We start from the raw sequence: 14,221 nt of genomic DNA on the forward strand, positions 1-14,221 counted from the left end.
AGCTCATATGTTACTTGTAATGAGTGCTAGTAGTGTTCTAAATTTCACAAAGATCCAACAGACGGATTTTGAACATATTGCAAGTTTGACATTTTTTGCTGTCATGACAGTACATTCAGACCAACTTTCAAAGTGCACCATTTCATCATTCGACCTTTGATCAGAGCAACTTAAGAGCCTACACATCACATTCAAAGAGTATTACAAGTGTACTAAATTTTTTAAAAAAATCCAACAGTCAGATCAAAATTCATGTGCATTCTAAACTTAGCAATTATTGTTTCCTAACCAACTTTCAGAGCACATTGTTTCTCTGTTCGGGGTTCGATTGAGGTAATTTTAACTCCTACATGAAGGTTATAAAAATTTTTACTTGTGACCTAAATTTTAAAAAAAATCCAACGGTCGGATTGAAATTTAGATACCTGAATGCAAAAGTATAGCTTTTTAATAAAAGCCATTCTCAAAATTATTCAAATCTTATCATAATAGTTACAAACTTGTGGGAACACTTTGGCTATGTCAAATAGGACTAGAATACCTAATAGAACATTTAAATGATGAAAAAATCTCTTATATTAAAATTTGACCACCCGAATGCCATTTCTCAAAATGGACCCTAAGTCCTCAAAATTTACATATCACACAAGAGTGATCAAATACCATTCCAAACACTATGCACACACATAAATACACATGCGAATCATTTTTACTTAGCTCAGAGATCCCCATGGGGCCCAATCACTTACTCTCTCTATGTAAGGTACATGTTTGCTCATAGCAAATAATTTGCAATGCAACCACCTTACATTTGCTCATAAAATCACATATATTCATATACATATCAAAATAAACATTTACTTTTGGTAAAAACTTATTCTACCAAATAAATTCATTAAAACCACACACCATAACCAAGTTTTCTAATAACAAGTCTATAAGTAGATAAAAATTCATATAAAGGCATACAATCCACACATGTTCACACCCATATATATCATCACATCCTACTGGCACTCTAACCTAAATACATTACAATATATTTGCTCAAAAGAAAGGGGTTATAGTTCTTTACAAATTACAAGTAAACTCCTAGCTTGGCTCTTTTTTCCATCCACCATTGATCTCCTTCACCTAGACCTGTAAATATTGTAAAGAAAGGGGTGAGACAAGCACAGTCTCAATAACAGAGAAATCGATGTTTCTTATTACAAGGAAAGCCATAGTCAAGTAAATAAATAATAAATTCAAAATATCATATAATTAAGTAATTAAAATGCTTGAATGCATGCGATAAGCTAATATGGCTTTTCCTAACCAATAAAATACCCCCTAGCACTCTTTAGCTTGTAGGTAAACTTTATACCCATTTTACCTCTATAGGTGTAAAATATAAACCAATGTGTGATTTGATTTACTAAACCACCTATGCCTTTTTGACATGAATCCTAAGTAGTTGAGGATAACTTCCTCCCAAAGCCAACCCAACTTACTCTCCATGTGAGGGTTACCTTGACCCAAGTACTCAACCTCACACTTCATATGCTAGATTTCCTCCTCCACTGAGAGGTGTCAAACGCTCTATCCACTAACCACTTTTAGTGTACTAAGCCCACAATACAAAAGGCAACATTGAGTATTGACAATGATCCATAGAATATCACAAGACCACATCTTCCCATTGGTGAACTCCCACTAAGATCATACCACCTACCTTTTTTTACCTTTCTTGAGTATCAACCACTTCAATACTCTAAGGTAGGATAACGCTCAAAATTCATTCCTTAAGCGGTTCCTTAGCCTATCTAAAGTACCAAACCTAGCTGTACTTCCCTAAGTGCAACTCCTTGTTTTTATGATCACAGTGCATGCTAGTAATCTTATTTCCATAAATAACATTATTATTAAATAGATAGTAAACATAAATGTATTATTATTAAAGTAATACCTAATAAAGCCTTCTAAAATACATTGCATTTGTATTCAATTTTTTAAAACATGTAATACATGCTAGATAATATTATCTACTCAAAAATAGCTAAACAAAGCAATAAGAAATATAAATTTTCTTATTATCTCAACCCTTTTGTAGCAAAAAGGTTTCTCCTTGTGCCAAAAAAAGACTTGGCTTGTCCCTTAACTTCTCAATTAGTTCCACCAATAATTTCCTACAACATAGGAGTGTTCCACATCACTTATCATGGCAAATAGCATATATGAAGATTATAACTAATACCACACAACTTAAGTTAATGAACCATAATTCATCCCAATGGTCCAAATATTAAACTAATTCTACTAACTCAGATGGAGATATTCAATAAGGAGCCTTTAATATGGGTTATGTTCCAGGTATGAGATCAATTGAGAATTCCTCTTTCATGTATTGAGATTATACTAGTACTACAAGGACAACACCTGTGCTGTGACCTTCTTTTTGTTATGCTTTTCACTATAACACCGATATTGAAGCATGATAACATCGGTACTATTATGAATCTTTGTGCTCTGTTTTTTGTATCTCTTTCGAAGGTTATCAGAACTCATCTTTTAATCCTTCTTTTCATCCAAAATCAATTGTGCTTACTCATCTTTACCAAATGATATTTAAACAGAATTTTTTCCTTGAAGTTTTTTTGGATACTCATGTTTGTTTTTATTCAACGAGCTTGCTTTCTATTATACCAAAATGTACAAGCTTTAACAACTTTTATCAAAAGCATTTAATGGTTTTAACTGTTACTATAGAAAAGAGGAAGTCTCTGCAGTAAAGTACTGTTCCATTGGCTAATTCACTAAAGAACCTTAGAGAAGCTTGAATATTCGAGGAAACTCAAAGCTAGAAAGAAACAGATCACAAGCAACCTCTAACGAAAAAATTTATGAGTCTAATAGATCATTTATGATCCTTAACTATAAATAGACTCATGTATGAAACCTAATGAAGAAGAGGAACAATGAGAACAACAAGAACATTCTGCATTTATTTGAGCATCAAAGCTTACCTACTTTTTGTATATTATTTATTGTTAGAGAACTTCATTGATTATATATCTACTCTAAAAGAGAGTTTAAAAGCAGTAGTAATTTATTCTTAAACTTACTCTGTTTATCCTTGCTATATATCTCCAAAACAAAAGAACTTAAGCTTAGGGAGCTTAAGGGGATTTATTATTACCATTTTAAGAGGGAAGTTTTAGATTTATTAAGAAATCTATTTATGTACTGAGGCAACCAATAGCTCAAATTAGTCTTAGTAATATAGATGGAAATCTCAGGAAATTCCTGGAGACTGGATATAAACTCAAGTGGTAGGAGTAGAACCAGGATAAATCTCTTGTGTCAAGCTTTGCTTATCTAACTTTCATGATTAGTGATTTTGTTCCTTCATCTCACTTATTATTATTGCGTTTCATTTAAATTTTCAATTAGCCCAATTCACCTCCTTGGGCATTTACAAATTTTAGCCTTCCAAATCTATAATGTTCAAAACACAATTTCCATTCCACTTCACATAAAGTTTCTAAATCATAATCATTTCATATTAATAATATACTAATACAAAACAAGAGCATTAGCTTTAACAATAACCACACAACCATCTAATCATACAAATAGGGAGTTTAGGCATTCTAATTACCTTAACCCTTTTATAACTAAAAGGGTTGCTATTGTCAAATAATGGCTCGACATGTGTCCACTAGCGTAACAATACACGATCAATATTTAATCTATAAGATTAAATATTTAATTATCAATCCACATACTAATTAACCCCTTTTAAAATAAGTTCAGCTACCCAATATACTCAAAACCTTAATTCAAACCCTATCAATTCTCTCAATACACTTCATTAATTCCATTTAGTACCTAAACACTTAAATGACACCATTTCATTACCCAGATTATGCTTAATCTCCCAATTTCTATTTAAAGTTCATCCAAACCCTACTCAAAAAATTCAAATCACCACAAAATCCATAAACTTAGGCTCAGAGGCTTGATTAAACTCCCTAAGACCTTAACTAAGGTAATAGGCTCAGGAACAATCAAAGAAAAATGAAAATCTAGCCCCATAATATCCCAAACCTTCAAAAAATTTCATAAAGGGAGAGGGACAGATATAGCAAGATTACCCAAGTAATGAATCTTTCTCCAAATACTTCCAAATAACTCCCAATATCAAGCTCTAGCAGCCACAAGTCGCTTACTGTCACCTTTTACGTTTTCTCTTGCCCACTTCTGATTTTTAGTCCAGTTCGTGAATCTAATAGTGTAGATTTTTGCCCATCCATCATGGTGCATAGTGCATCTGCCATGGCATATGGCTAGAGATGTTCAAACACGCTTTGTGCCTCTCTCCATGCCACAGTCAACTTAAACTCTAACTTAGCCCTTTTTTAAAGTTGTTCAATGATCCATAACTACAATAGTCTTTTTAAAAACATCATTAATTAAAAATTCACTTAAGTTTATCGATCTACCCTTCTAAATGCTTGAAATTTTCAAGATTTGAGATCTAGGATATTATAATTCTCTCTTTTTTAGGAATTTTACCCTCAAAATTCAAGATTTCATACAATTACATACCTATGAGAATAGATGCAAATACAATTTTTTCATTTTGTCCTTGGTCATGCCCTTTTAAAAGACTTTAACTAGATAGACAGTCTTATCCTCAATTGTCTATCTTTCGCATCCATAATCTGCTCTAGTTCAGCTTTATAGGTTAGATTTTCTTGCAATTCCACATTCCAACTCAATAACATGAGAAGGATCTAGTTGATATTTCTTGAGCTGACTCATGTGAAAAACATTATGAAAACCTAACAAACTAGGCGGCAAAGTAATCTAATAAACTATGAGTCCCAATTTCTCTAGAATCTTAAAAAGACTAATAAACCTAGGAGTTAATTTCTTAGCTTTTATTGATCTCCTAATACCAGTTATTATGTGACTGTCAAGAACACATGGTCACCTACCAAAAATTTCAGCGGCCTCCTATGCTAATCCATATAACTTTTCTATTAACCCTGGGCTGTCAATAACTTTTGCTTAATCATTTGAATCTTCTAGGTTGTTTGCTCAACTAAATTCGAACCTAACAAACTCCTCTCACTCAATTTCATCCAGCATAGAGGCGATTGATATTTTCTCCCATACAAAGTGAGCCATCCCAATGCTAGAATGGTAACTGCTATTGTAAGCAAACTTTGCTGAAGGTATATGTGTATCCCAACTACCCCTTAACAGAAAGCACAGTCTCATAACATATCCTCTAATGTTTAGATTATCCTCTTAGTCTGGCTATCCATTTGTGGTGATAGGCCATATTGAACCTCAACCTAGTTCCCATTACTCTCTACAATACTCTTTAAAAGTTAGACGTGAACTTTAGATCACAATCAGAGATAATGTCCTTTGATATTCCATAGAGTCTTACAATCTCATGCACATACACTTTAACATACTTCTCTAGTAAATAAGTTATCTTCACTACAAGTAAATACACTAACTTGGTCAAACAGTCTACAATCACCCATATTGTGTCATAACTTGACTGAGTTCTAGGCAAGCTAGTGATAAAATCTATAAATATACTATACAATTTATACTTAAGAATCTCAAGTAGTTGTAGCATGCCACCTGATCTTTGGTGCTCAATTTTGACCTTTTGACATGTCAGGTATCAAGCCATAAACTCTATCACATACTTTTTCATTCTTAGCCACCACCACATTTGCTTCATATCTTGATACATCTTAGTAATTCTAGGATGAATAGTGTACTCACTTCGGTGTGCTTTCTCTAGAATTGTTTTCCTTATCTCCTCATTGCTTAGTACACAAATTCGATCTGAGTAAGTCACATAATCGTCATTATTGAACCCAAACTTTATGATTATCCTCTCTTCAATGTCCTTACAGATTCTAAGGAGAAACTCATCTTCAAATTGAGTAGCTTGTAATTCTCTCCAAAACTCATTAGTCATAACCATAGAGTGCATATTACATAACATCATCTGCGGCACTTTCCTCTAATTATCCAATAAAGTCTCAAGTAATTGATGCTCTTAGATCAACATGTGAACGACATACATTGTGTTCTGACTTAGTGTATTAGCCACCATATTAGCTTTACCCAAGTGGTACTTGATTTTAAAATTGTAGTCTTTGAGAAATTCCATCCATCTACGTTGTCTCATATTTAATTCCTTCTGATCTATCAAATACTTCAAACACTGAACCATACAAGTAGTGTCGCCAAATCTTCAAGGCAAAGACCACTGCTACCAGTGCTAAATCATGCGTCAAGTAGTTTTCCTCATGTGGTCTCAACTATCTCAGGGTATAGGTAACAATTCATTCTTCTTGCATTAGAATGCATCTTAAGCCCTTCAACGAAGCATCCGTGTAAACCACATATGGTAGGTGAGGGTCAGGAATGATCAATACTGATATAGACGTTAGCTTCTTTTTCAACTCTTAGAATGTTGATTTACATTTATCAGTCCACACATATGGCTAATCCTTTCAAGTTAACTTGGTTGGTAGGGATACAATCTATGAAAACACCTAAATGAAGCATTGATAGTACCCAGCCAAACCTAAAAAACTTTTGATCTATGTCATTAAGGTAGGCAATTACCATTTTAGAATGGCATCCACTTTGTACGGATCCACTGTAATCCCATCTATTGACACAACGTGACTAAAAAATCTCACTTCCCTTACCCAAAAGTCACATTTGCTGAGCTTGGAGTACAAACTATTATCTTTTAAAAGCTGCAGGACTGTACGAAGATGCTTTGTGTGCTCCTCCTCATCTCTTAAGTAGATCAGAATGTCATTAATGAATACTACCATGAACATGTCAAAGTAGGGAAAAATATTCTATTTATATAGTCCATAAACATTGCTAGAGTATTAGTTGAACCAAATAGCATTACTAAGAACTCATAGTGGCCATATCAGGTGTGGAAAGCAGTCTTCAGCATATCCTCAACTCTAACTCATAACTAATGATAGCCTAATCGTAAATCAATATTAGAGAACAAAGTAGCTCTAATCAATTGATCTAAAAGATCAAAATCCTGGGCAATGGATACTTGTTCTTGACTATCACCTCATTCAGCTGTCTATAGTTGAAACATAGTCTTATACTACTATCTGTCTTCTTCACAAACAATATCAGTAATCCCCATGAAGACACACTCAATCTTATATAACCATTATCTAGCAGTTCTTCAAGCTATTTCTTTAGTTATAATCGATTTAGATGGAGACATCTGATAAGGAGCTTTTGATATGGGTTTTGTTCTAGGCACAAAGTTAATTGAAAACTCTACCTCTCGCTTAGACTGTAATCTAGACACCTCTTCAGAGAAAAATTTAGGAAATTCATTCACCACCCCTATTCTCTCAATTCCTCCATTATAGGTAGTATGAACAGAAAAGAACATCATATAAGCCTGACAACCCTGTTGAATACACTTTTTTCCTTACATGATTGATAAGAATCTTAACTAACTAGGTTTCATTATAGTTTCAGTTTATACAGGCAAAGATATCATCTTCCTTGCACATTTTAATGTCACTTTGTTTGCCAACAACCAATCTATACCTATTACTTTTGATCCCAACTATAAGCAAATAGATCAAATCAATAGTAGTTGACCTATTTTCAAACTCTAAATCAATAGCCAAACATGTATTGTCGGTCTTAACAGAAACATCCATCAATATAGACATATTTATCATATAAGGCGAGGTATGAGTAGATAATTTCAATCTCATCACACAATCATTAGATACGTAGGAATAGGCAGCACCCCAGTCAAACAAACCATTAATATCATAGCCATGAAAAGGGATCTTACCTCTAATAAAATATAAAGATGCATCGGCCTTTATTGGGACAATGTAAACACCCTCCTAGGAATGGTATATCTCTATTATATGGTACCTACTCTACCCTCTTCATAAAATTTAGCTATATGCCTTATCTTACTATACTTAAAGTAAGTCCAGTACTTGCCCATGTGATATCTTCCACATTTGGTGCACTGTGGGGTCTTGACTATACTAAGAGTCAATACAGGCACAGTAAAAGCTTGCCAAAATGGCTGTGAACTTCCAACACTAATCTTAAATCCACCGCTCCTCTAGAATAATCCTCAATATTAAGATCCCTTCTAAAGCATTTTCTTCTTCCCAAAGCTCCTAAAACTACTAGAGCTAAAACTGGTTCTCTTGCTCACCCTACTAGTAGGGCCAAGTGATTGAGAAAACCTACCTTCGCTATCTCTTCTCTTTTCTATCTTTGCCTCTCTACCCTTTCTTGTCACTATTCTCAACTTATTACATATCTCATCGTACAAGGTGATCTCAAACAGTGCCAATTGTTGCCTATATTCTAGCTTCATCTTATCAAGTAGCCTTTTTGCTTTCCACTTTGAACCATCATTTGCCATAAGATAAGTGGAATACTTAGAGAGTTGGTTGAACTTCTCTATGAAATCCTCTTCATCCAAGTTCCCTTACTTAAACTAATGAAACTTAGCCTCCTTCTTAGCTTTAAAGGCCATTGAGAAATAGAAGTTGAAGAATTATACCTTGAACTCATCCTAAGTCTACTTAACTCTACTTGTCAATCTCACTAACTTCTACTAATTCTTGGCCTCTTTTATAAGTAACACGAAAGCCAAAGTCACTTTCTATTCCTCTGATCAAGGTGCCATTTCAAAGATAGTCTTAATTCATTCAATCCACTCCTCAGCTTCACCCTCTTTTATTATCGCGTCAAAGGTAGGCAGATGAAACTACAAGAATCTCTTTTAAGATCAGTCCATGGAATTCTATAAACTATTACCACCCATTAGCCTAGATTGCTTGAGTGTACTTTCTTCATATGCTTTTTCTTTTTTTCTTTATATATGTCATATATATCCTTTACAAAACGTGATGAAATGTGACTATGAACTAAGATTGCTTTATATGGAGAATATAGCTGAGAAATTATATGTGTGAAATTATGCCAAGATAGGTTATATTTTGTATAAAAGGGGGATTTAATGGCTAAATGTGTGTGTGTATGTGTGTATATCATGATATTGATGGTCAATCAGGTGTAAATGGTCCTTTGGACCTTAATTCTAGACCCAAAGTAGTTTAATGAGATAAAGTATAAGATTTGAACACTTTGGTGCTTGAATTTTTAAAAGAAAACTAACTTTTTCCACCAGAGTATCTAATTTTAGATCAAACTATTGGATCATGTTCAAACTTATCTCAATAGCTAGCATGTCGAATAAGCTTCTTGTGGGTGCTTAAATCACTTCGATTGAAAGTTGTATGTGGAAATGGCTTGCACCTGGAAATTCACATTTATGAATTGACATATTATAGTAAAATCTCGTGGCTCTAAGCCACATGCGATAGCGCACGGCCCTTTTTTTGAGGTAGTTTTTCTATTTTTAAATCACGTGATAAGGATTTTGAATGTAGTTTTCTTTAGCTTTTATTGTGCAGTGCTCTGTACATGACCAATTTTGATTGGTTTTAAAAAGGAATCTTGGGTTTCTATATCTTTATGAAAATGAAAGTGTTTTTTAACTTCAAATATGATGTGGTGATTATATTAGTATCTTCTAATATCATGTGGATATTAGGAGAGGTTATAGTTGTCGAATGAGACTGGGACCACTAATGTTATTCAAGTTTGGATAGCCAAAGTCTACTAACAATATAAAGTCTTAATTCAATATGGACTTTACCATTACAATCACACATAAAACAATACAATCACAAATTAATATCAAAGTAATAACCCTTTATTTATTTTCAAATTGCAAGATTCCGACTTCTTAAAACAAATATTTAAATAAAAGGGCTAGCGAAAGCACATATGCAATTAAATGACTCAACAAAACACAACGTCCCTACCTTAAAAAAAGGCCATGTACCATAGCTTGTACCACATGGGCAGTGACATATGGTATAAAGCAACGTGCTCTATTTCTGTTTGTGCCATGGGCTACGATGTTGCACACCATGCACCACAATGCATATGATAGCTCAAAAGACTAAATTCCGTGGTGCGCTATTTTCACATTTGACATCTGATTTGAGTAATTCAAGTATCCACACGAAGCTTACGACATATACTAGCTAATGGAAAAAGTTGGTCTTGATTTGACAATCTGATTTAAAATTAGACACCAAGATACAAAAGGTCAATTTTTTTTTCAAAACTTGCACCCGAAGTGCTCAATTCTCATTTCTTCTCCCATTAGACCATTTTGAGCCTTGAACCAAGTCTAAAAAGACCATATACACCTAATTGACACTACTAACCACATATATCACATCATTTGCTCAAATTGACCTCTTAATGCCATATTACACACTTGTGAACTTATATGAGGCATAATACATATAATATATTTATATAAATAGACTTGTTTCACTTTCAACCCTCTAACTCTTATATATAGGGCTCCGCCTCACCATAATCACAATATACTTGACTCTTATAAATGGGGCTTTGCCTCACTATAACCACAATATACTCGACTCTTCCAAATAGGGCTTCGTCTCACTATTTACGTCAAGTTCTCACATATATACATAAATCACAATTAATTTCACATTCAATACATATACATAAGTGGAACAAGTTACACAATAATATTGCTTGATTAGCATCTAGGCCTATCCACGTACCACTACTGGGGTACGCTCAGTGAGATGCAACATCATATATATATATAAGTATAAGTAAGTTTTCATAATAAAATTCATATACACATTCACTTATGAATCCTAGATAGCAACTCAAACTTTAACAACATATTACACATTCATTTCACTCAATAGTAGTCATAAAAATGCCAAATAAAGCTACTCTTTCCTCACTTCCTTCCTGGACCTCTCGTGCTCTCTTTACTTATGTTCAAAAGTAACAAAGTGAGATATATATTCCAGTAACTCAAAGGTAACCCTAAATACTAGTTGGTAAGCAAAATCATAAACAAGAGATAAAGTAGCATGTGTTTTAGTAAAGGCAATATCATATGCATATACAGAAATTCATTCTTATCAATCTTATCATGCTCATGCTAATGCATTCCTGGTTCTACCTAGCAGAGTAATCTCTACATTCGGAGTAAGATTTCCAGTTACATGGAATAGGGCCCACCATACTAGTACTTAAACTAAGTAATCTTCTTCGAGTATGGATGATCTCCTACTTTTGTCATGGCGGAGTTAAACTCTACACTTTGAATCATTAGGACTTCCTAACTTTATACATAGTAAGATTATAACCCCTTACCCTAGTCTAGGGTAACCTCATGGATCATTCCATATCCTAGATCTGTCATAGTAGAGTTAAGCTCTATGCTTTGGATCATCAGGATTCTCTTAGGTTGTCTTGCTAGAGTCAAACTCTACGCTCTTGATCACGTCCATTTCTTATAAGGGATGTCACTACAAAGCACTAAGGCTCATAAGAGTTATAAATTCTAAAATGAATAATTTCATTCAACTTCTCTTCTGCTTACAAGAGGGTGCAAGCCTAATATATATGGGCTTATAAACAAGACTATTTTCTAAAATTAAAACCCCAATTTCCTAATACTAAAATGAGATTTAAAATAATATAAAATAAAGAAGAAAATATTTAGTCACATAATTTAGAAGATGTGATCCTAAAATTATAGGATTACAAAACTTAAAAAAATATAGTTAATCCTAATCTTTGTCAAAGGACTACTAAATTAGAAAACAATTAAGAAGACAATCAAGAGATCATAAGGGACTCAAAATTACACCATCCTTGACCTCTTTACTAGGGTTTCATGCCTCCTTGCTTGCAAGAGGCTTAACTTATAGTCTTCCTTGCATTGGGCTAAGGTTTGCACCTCTTGGACTTTACTCTTCATAGATTTAGGCTTGTGACACACCTTTTTCATGGAGTAGACCTTCTAAATAGATGTTTATCTTACTATTCACATTCATATATATGCATGGGCTATTTTGGGCTTGAATAAGGTTCATTGACTTTTTAAAATTCTCATGGTCCATTAGGTAATGCATTTGGGCCCAACTTTAACTATTAAAGCTCGATTGGACTCCTCTATGTGCATATAATAGTTGGGCCTTCAACAAATTGGAAATTGACCTATGGTGGCTTTGGGGGTGGTGTCTTATGCTATGTCATATTCCACACATGCAATTGTCTATATCAACATCCATAAAATTATTCATATGATCCTCTTATATTTTTAGGCCACTGGTTAATTATTGGCCTCTTGGCCTCATTTCACTACTTTTGCATTGTGAGCCTTTTGGCCTTTTTGAACTTGTTAGACATGTAGGACCCATGCTCTATTAATATGTTTATATATATACCAATTTCATCAAAATTTATTAACAATCAAATGAACATTTCAAGACATCTTTAATGATAAAATCATACACATTGTCAAATATCCAAATTTAAAAACCTTGAAGTCGTAAAAATCACATTTTTCCATATTTACTAATAAGTAAATGTATTAATTAATAAACATAACATACTATATGGTTACATCAATCCTTTTATGCTTAAGAAAGGTTACACGTGGTACACTCTCCTTACTTGTACTTCTTTTGCCCAATTCACACACTATCAACAACAATCTATACAAAATTAGCACTCAGTGTAAATTATCAAATTGACTAAAAGTACTAATAACAACATTAACAATTACCCTTCCTAAGTTCAATTCATCTTTTTAAATCCTTTTTTTCACTTATTGCAACCTTAATACACTCCTTTCTAACCTTTACCCATCAATTCAACTACTCTAAGCCTACAACTTTAAAGCTTCATCACTAACTCTCAAACTAGTCGCAAAGCCTTAATTTAACTTGAAAGAGTCTTTTTTCTTACAACAAGATAAGAAAACAATCCCTTAAAAATTTTGGATTCAATTCCTTAATAACTTAAACTAAGAAAATTAGTGTAGAATTGAAGGTTAAGATGGTACAAAACTTACCCAGTAAGCAGCAAGTTGAAATTATCCCTTGAAACCAGTAAGGCTATTTTTGAGCATGGAACTACTAGAGTAGAAGTAGAATCATATCATGACAGATTTTTTTTAGAATTACCAAGAACACTGTTAGGAAATGACTAAATGTGGGTAATTATCGATAGACTCACTAAGTCAACCCATTTCTTAGCTGTGAGGATGACATTCACTATAAAATAGTTTGCAGAGATCTATTTGAGGGAGATAGTCAGATTGCATGGGATACCTAACAGTATCATCTCTAATAGGGACCTCAGGTTCACTTTAAATCTTTGGGGAGGATTACACGAGGCCTTAGATACCTAATTAAAGTTAAATACTGCTTATCATCCACAAATCGATGGACATTTTGAGAGGACCATTTAGACTCTTGAGGATATGTTATGGGCTTATGCTATAAAATTGGGGATCAATTAGGAGTTATATTTGCTTTTAGTTGAATTTGCCTACTATAATAGTTACCATTCGAGCATTCATATGGCTTTATATGAGCACTATATGGTAGGAAGTTTCAGTCACTTTTATGCTAAATAGAGTTGAGTGAGAAGAGGCTTTTGTGGCCAAATATCATAGATGAGACTATGGAGAAGATTAAGATGATCAAGCAAAAGTTATTAGCTACTCATAGTAGATAGAAGAGTTACCCTAATAAGAGGCAGTGAACTCCTTAGTTTATGGTAAAGGAACATATGTTTTTAAAGTGACCCTGATGATTGGCATTAGTCGATCTATAAGAGTGAAGAAATTGATGCCTATGTTTCTAGGTCTGTTTGACATTCTAGAACAAGTAAGGCATGTTGCTTACTGAGTTGTCTTACTGTCACATTTGTAGAGGATTCATAATGTATTTCATATCTCATAAATAAATAAATATAACCTGAATCTATTACATATTATTGAGCTAGAGGAGGGTTGATTGTGTGAAAACCTCACTTATCAAATAGAGCCAGAGTAGATTGATGATTTTAAGATCAAACAGCTGTGAAATACAGCTATCCGATTAGTTAAAGTGGCATAGAAGGGTATGGCACCTAAGGATGCCATTTGGGAAACCGAGGAGAAAATGAGGCAGTTATATTCTCAGTTGTTTGATTAAGTAAAATTGCCTGAAATTGATATGTTATGTTATGTTTAAAACTAATTTTG

Source organism: Prosopis cineraria, unplaced genomic scaffold (assembly GCF_029017545.1).
Source record: "Prosopis cineraria cultivar Desert tree isolate PC_DT_omini unplaced genomic scaffold, ASM2901754v1 PC2, whole genome shotgun sequence".
NCBI classification, from domain to species: domain Eukaryota; kingdom Viridiplantae; phylum Streptophyta; class Magnoliopsida; order Fabales; family Fabaceae; genus Prosopis; species Prosopis cineraria.